This window comes from Triticum aestivum, chromosome 5B (genome assembly GCF_018294505.1).
Source record: "Triticum aestivum cultivar Chinese Spring chromosome 5B, IWGSC CS RefSeq v2.1, whole genome shotgun sequence".
Lineage (NCBI taxonomy): Eukaryota > Viridiplantae > Streptophyta > Magnoliopsida > Poales > Poaceae > Triticum > Triticum aestivum.
Window position 1 is genome coordinate 676,058,560 of NC_057807.1, and position 6,732 is coordinate 676,065,291.

The window sequence follows — 6,732 nt, forward strand, 5'->3', positions numbered from 1 at the left end:
CCGCATTCCTTGATAACTTCCAGGGCACGTATGTGCGACCACCAGACGCTGACGACCTAAGCCACATAATTCAGCAGCCAGACGAATCGGCCAGACAATTCTGGACACGGTTCTTAACTAAGAAAAATCAAATCGTCGACTGTCCGGATGCGGAGGCCCTCGCGGCCTTCAAACATAACATCCGCGACGAGTGGCTTGCCCGGCACCTGGGACAGGAAAAGCCGAAATCCATGGCAGCCCTCACATCACTCATGACCCGCTTCTGCGCGGGAGAGGACAGCTGGCTAGCCCGCAGCAACAACCTCAGCAAAAATTCTGGCAGTCCGGATACCAAGGACCGCAATGGCAGGTCGCGTCGCAACAAGAACAAACGCCGCATTAACGGCGACAATAATGAGGATACGGCAGTCAATGCCGGATTCAGAGGCTCCAAACCCGGTCAGCGGAAAAAGCCATTCAAAAGAACTACTCCGGGTCCGTCCAATTTGGACCGAATACTCGATCGCTCGTGCCAGATACACGGCACCCCCGAAAAGCCAGCCAACCACACCAACAGGGACTGTTGGGTATTCAAGCAGGCAGGCAAGCTAATTGCCGAAAACAATGGCAAGGGGCTGCATAGCGATGACGAAGAAGAGACCCGACCGCCGAACAATAGAGGACAGAAGGGTTTCCCCCCACAAGTGCGGACGGTGAACATGATATACGCAACCCACATACCCAAGAGGGAGCGGAAGCGTGCACTCAGGGACGTATACGCGATGGAGCCAGTCGCCCCGAAGTTCAACCCATGGTCCTCCTGCCCGATCACTTTTGATCGAAGGGACCACCCCACCAGCATCCGCCACGGCGGATTCGCCGCATTGGTTTTAGACCCAATCGTCGATGGATTTCACCTCACCAGAGTCCTGATGGACGGCGGCAGCAGCCTGAACCTGCTTTATCAGGACACAGTGCGCAAGATGGGCATAGACCCCTCAAGGATTAAACCCACAAAGACGACCTTCAAAGGCGTCATACCAGGTGTAGAGGCCAATTGTACAGGCTCAGTTACACTGGAAGTGGTCTTCGGATCCCCGGATAACTTCCGAAGCGAGGAGTTAATCTTCGACATAGTTCCGTTCCGCAGCGGCTATCATGCTCTGCTCGGACGGACCGCGTTTGCAAAGTTCAACGCGGTGCCGCACTATGCATACCTCAAGCTCAAGATGCCAGGCCCTCGAGGAGTCATCACGGTCAACGGAAACACTGAACGCTCCCTCCGAACGGAGGAACATACAGCGGCTCTCGCGGCAGAAGTACAATGCAGCCTCTTAAGGCAATTCTCGAGTCCGGCCGTTAAGCGACCGGACACAGCTAAACGCGCCCGGAGTAACCTACAACAAGACCACCTAGCATGTTCCGAGCATGCGTAGCAATGCGGCCCCAACCCCAGCCCTCGCAAGATTGCAAGACTGGTCCTTCGCGTACATCATTATGCTCTGGAGATACCATGGGCATAGGGGAGGGGCACGACCACGACAGGCCCAGAATGCAGCTTAACCACACCAGGGGCTCCCAAGTGTGTCATTCTTTTTTTCTTTTTCTTTCTTACCCACAGGACTCCATTCACCAGAGGCCCTGTCCGGCAGTAGACCGGCCGAACTCACGATGCAACAGCCAGGGAAGGAGAAAGGCTACGACGAATATCCAGGTGGTCTCCATTACGAGCATTAAATCTGTTTTATACACCATTCCGCAGCCTACCCCTGGAGGGGGACATGTTTAATAGTCCCATCCCTTGCTTACCGCACTACTTGTATCGTTCTGCATTCATGGCAGTATTTCTTGAATAAACAATGCAGCACCTTTTTGCTTACAATTGCATTCCTTTCTTATACATATGTTCATTTATGACATGTCGCATCCGTACACTTTGGTACGGCTAAATACACCAGGGGCTTAAGTTCCCCACATTATGGTGTGATAAGTCCGAACACTTTCACAAGTGCGGCACCCCGAACTTATAGCATTATATGCATCGGCTCCGAATCATGTCTTGGGTCAATAGTTGGGTTTGCCCGGCTCCCATGTTTTGGTACCTTACGTTCCGTTGTATCGGCTAAGGTAGCACTGGGAGAACCACTGCGATTGCGCCCCAGTTGAGCTGGGCGAGCGCCTCAGTGGAGAAAGCTAAAACTGACCGTCATGATGAGGCGAGAGCCGGTCGCTGTTCGAGAGGTTTTTTCGAGTCCCTAAAGACTTATGCCGCTTAGAGCGAGGAACCGGCTTTGTCCGGCCCAGGCGTGGATAGCGCCCCGAATTCGGCCTTCCGAACACTAGGGGCTTCGCCGAAATTTAAAATTATAGAATTCTATGGCTAAGTGAGAGTGTTCAAGCATTATAAGTCCGGTTGCCTCGTTCGTTGTGTTGAGCGCCTCCCTAGATGGACCCAAATATGGGAACAAGAGTGCTCAAATTTATCCCGAACACCCCAGCACTCGTGGCATGGGGGCTGAAGCCGACGACTTGCCATCTCTCAGATTTGATAAACAGCCGCACAGAAGGTAATATTTTAAATCAACAAGCGTTGCTTAGCGCATATGAACAAAGTTTTCAGCGCACAGGATAACAAAATGCGAGTCTACTCAAATATTACATTTTTGGAGCACTCACCCGCAATAATGCGGGCACCCTTCAGGACACCCTTATAATACATCTCGGGCGTGCGATACTCCTTGCCCGGCGGTGGCGCGTCCGTCACAAGCTTCTCAGCATCCATCTTGCCCCAGTGCACCTTAGCACGGGCAAGGGCCCGACGGGCACCTTCAATACAGGCGGATTGCTTGATGACCTCAACCCATGGACAAGCATCCACCAGCCGCCGCACCAGGCCGAAGTAGCTCCCAGGCATGGCCTCCTTGGGCCACAGCCGAACTATGAGGCCCTTCATGGCCTGTTCGGCCACCTTGTGGAGCTCGACCAGCTGCTTCAGCTGGTCGCTAAGGGGCACCGGATGTCCGGCCTCAGCATACTGAGACCAGAAGACCTTCTCCGTCGAGCTCCCCTCCTCGGCCCTGTAGAAAGCGGCAGCATCGGACACGCTGCGGGGCAGATCTGCGAACGCTCCTGGAGAGCTCCGAATTCGGGTAAGTAACAGGTAATTCACATTCACATGCTTGCTTTGCATGAAGATTCCTTACCCGCCGCTATTTTCTTCAACGCCTCGATCTCCTGGAGGGCCTTGTGGGCTTCGGCCTTAGCGGCTTTGGCACTCTCAAGAGCTGATGCAAGCTCGGACTCTCATGTCTTCGAGTCACGCTCCAAACTCTCATGTTTTCCACGAGAGCCTGGAGCTCTTGCTGTACCTCCTCCACCCACGCCTCCTGCTTCTCTCGCTCGGCTCGTTCCGCGGCCGCATTGCGTTCGGCCACGGACACCGCCTCCTTCAGGGTTGCCACCTCGTTCGTAGCCCCTGGAGTACCCACGTTATCCTTGTTATTTCCCGTTGCAACCAAATCCTTTTCTATAAGGTACAACTTTCATAAGGTGTTACTCACCTTCCTTGTCCTCGAGCTACTTCTTGGCACGGCCGAGCTCGCTCTCGGACCGCTCGAGGCCCTGCTTCAAGGCATTGACCTCCGCAGTCAGTGCGGCAGAGGTCAGCAGCGCAGCCTGCATTCCCGTATCGACATATTTTTGTTAAGACTCCTGTGTATATATTTTTAGATCCTCTTTCTTTCCAAACACCGAACCGAGCATCAGGGGCTACTGTCTATGCGGTACTATTTTACATATATTAAAATTCTTACCTCAAAGCCTGTTAGAAGGCTGCTGCAGGCTTCGGTCAGCCCGCTTTTGGCGAGCTGAACCTTCTGAATCACCGCACTCATGATAGTGAGGTGTTCCTCTTCGATGGAAGCGCCATTGAGCGCCTCCAGCAAGTTATCCGGTGCCTTCGGTTGGACGGAGGCCGCCGGTGTCACAGTCTTGCCCTTCTTACGAAGGGACCGCCGTCGGACTCCGGAACCACTACAGGTTCCGGTGCGGAGTCCGGTCCAAAGTCTAGGAGGTTGCCCTGCGGCACCTCCGGGGCCTCTCCTCCTGGTGGGTCCCTTCCCGGGATCCCACCTCGGTGTCGTCAGCATCGCGGGGGGTGGAGCCGGTCGGAAGGGAAGTGCTATCCACATCCGATGTGCCCAAGGACCCACTCGACGAAGCGGGAAGATTGTCCTTGGGCGGACTACAGGGTTGTATGCGGCATTAGAAAGATGCCACGCGACAAAAAGAAAAATTATGAGTTATTCAGGAGTCCGGATACTTACGATCTCGCCAGGGGTTTGGCCCTTGAGGGAAACTCCTCGTCGCCATCGTCGGCATTGGCGGAACAATCCGGGGGAAGGGTCCTTCCCTTCTTGGACCCTTCGGCCTCCCTCGTTGGGGAGGCCTTCCTCTTCTTCTCTCCCCCCGCTGGGGAGAGCCCTCTTTCTTCTCCTCCTTGTCCTTGTGGGAGGAGTCCGCCTCGGAGTCATCGGACGATGAATTCGGTAACACCTGGCACCGGGAACTCCTCCGGGTTCCCCTGGCCTTCTTCTTGGCCTTCTTCTCCGGCACCACGTAAGGCGCCGGGACCAGCAGCCCTGTCAAACGGGCATCCGTTGGGTCTTCTGGAAGGGGAGCCGGACAGTTAACCTGTCCGGACGTCCCTTGCCAGGCCTGTTAAAGGTATTGGGAGTTTAGATCCTGCATAGAGTCAAACTATGAAAAGCGAGTGTCCCATAAAGGATAACATGGCTTACCTCGCCAGCTGGACGCTGCGAGCTGAATCCGCGATCTTCGGTAGCGGATGCGGGAGCCTCGGCGCCCTTGAACAGCACCTTCTAGGCATCTTCGTACGTAGTGTCGAAGAGCCCTCTCAAGGTCCGGTGCTGTGCCGGATCAAACTCCCACAAATTGAAGTCCCACTGTTGGCAGGGGAGAATCCGGCGGATGAGCATGACCTAGATCACATTGACAAGCTTGAGCTTCTTGTTCGCCAGGGTTTGGAGACAGGATTGGAGTCCGGCCAGCTCTTCCGAACTACCTCACAATAGGCCCTTCTCTTTCCAGGAAGTGAGCCGCATGGGGATGCCAGATCTGAATTCAGGGACCGCTGCCCATTCAGTGTCACGCGGCTCGGTGATGTAGAACCACCCCGATTGCCACCCCTTGATGGTTTCCACGAAGGCGCCCTCGAGCCAAGTAACGTTGGGCATCTTGCCCACCATGGCGCCTCCGCACTCCGCTTGGCTGCCCTTCACAACCTTCGGCTTGACATTGAAGGTCTTGAGCCACAAGCCGAAGTGGGGCTGGATGCAGAGGAAGGCCTCGCACACGACGATAAACGCCGAGATGTTGAGGATGAAATTCGGGGCCAGATCATGGAAATCCAGGCCGTAGTAGAACATGAGCCCCCGGACAAAGGGGTGAAGTGGGAAGCCCAGTCCGCGGAGGAAATGGGGAAGGAATACCACCCTCTCATGGGGCCCGGGGGTGGGGATGAGCTGCCCCTCGTCGGGGAGCCGGTGCGCGATGTCGCTGGACAGATATCCGGCGCTGCGCAGCTTCTTGATGTGCCCCTCCGTAACGGAGGAGGCCATCCACTTGCCTCCCGCTCCGGACATAGTTGGAGAAGGTTGAGGTGAGATGTGCGGACTTGGGCGCTGGAGCTCGAGTGCGCGGAGATGGATAAGCAAAGGAGGAAGAAGGCGCAGGTAAAAAGGTGGATCCTTATCCCCTTATATATGGGCGGACGAAACTATGCGTCCCCACCGGCCTGGTAAAACTCGCTTTTCTCCCAAGCGCCGCAATCAATGGCGCGGTTGGGTTACCCACGTCCGTATTGATGGGAATCCCGGAATAAGGGGAACACGATCTCTGCTTCGACAAGACGTGCCAAGGAAACCGCTTCGCTAAACGCGCTGAGGTGGTATAACAAAAACGATTCAAGTAAAGGCTTGGTTGTGGTGTGACGTCACGCCACGAAATACGTCAGCAGATTGAACTTGTGTAAATATTATTCTCTCTACGGTGGAATGTGGAATTTATTTTGCAGAGCCGGACACTATCCTGGTGTTCACAATCTTCTATAAATTATTCGGAGGAGGAACCCGCCTTGCAATGCCGAAGACAATATGCGCGCCGGACTCGTCGTCATTGAAGCCTGGTTCAGGGGCTACTGAGGGAGTCCTGGACTAGGGGGTGTCCGGATAGCCGAACTATCATCATCGGCCGGACTCCAAGACTATGAAGATACAAGATTGAAGACTTCGTCCCGTGTCCGGATGGGACTTTCCTTGGCGTGGAAGGCAAGCTTGGCGATACGGATATGTAGATCTCCTACCATTGTAACCGACTCTATGTAACCCTAGCCCTCTCCGGTGTCTATATAAACCGGATGGTTTTAGTCCATAGGACGAACAACAATCATACCATAGGCTAGCTTCTAGGGTTTAGCCTCCTTGATCTCGTGGTAGATCTACTCTTGTAATACCCACATCATCAATATCAATCAAGCAGGACGTAGGGTTTTACCTCCATCAAGAGGGCCCGAACCTGGGTAAAACATCGTGTCCCTTGTCTCCTGTTACCATCCACCTAGACGCACAGTTCGGGACCCCCTACCCGAGATCCGCCAGTTTTGACACCGAAAATCACCGTGACTCTTGTAAGGTAGAGGATAATAATAATAAAAGATAGGCCCTTCGCAGAGGG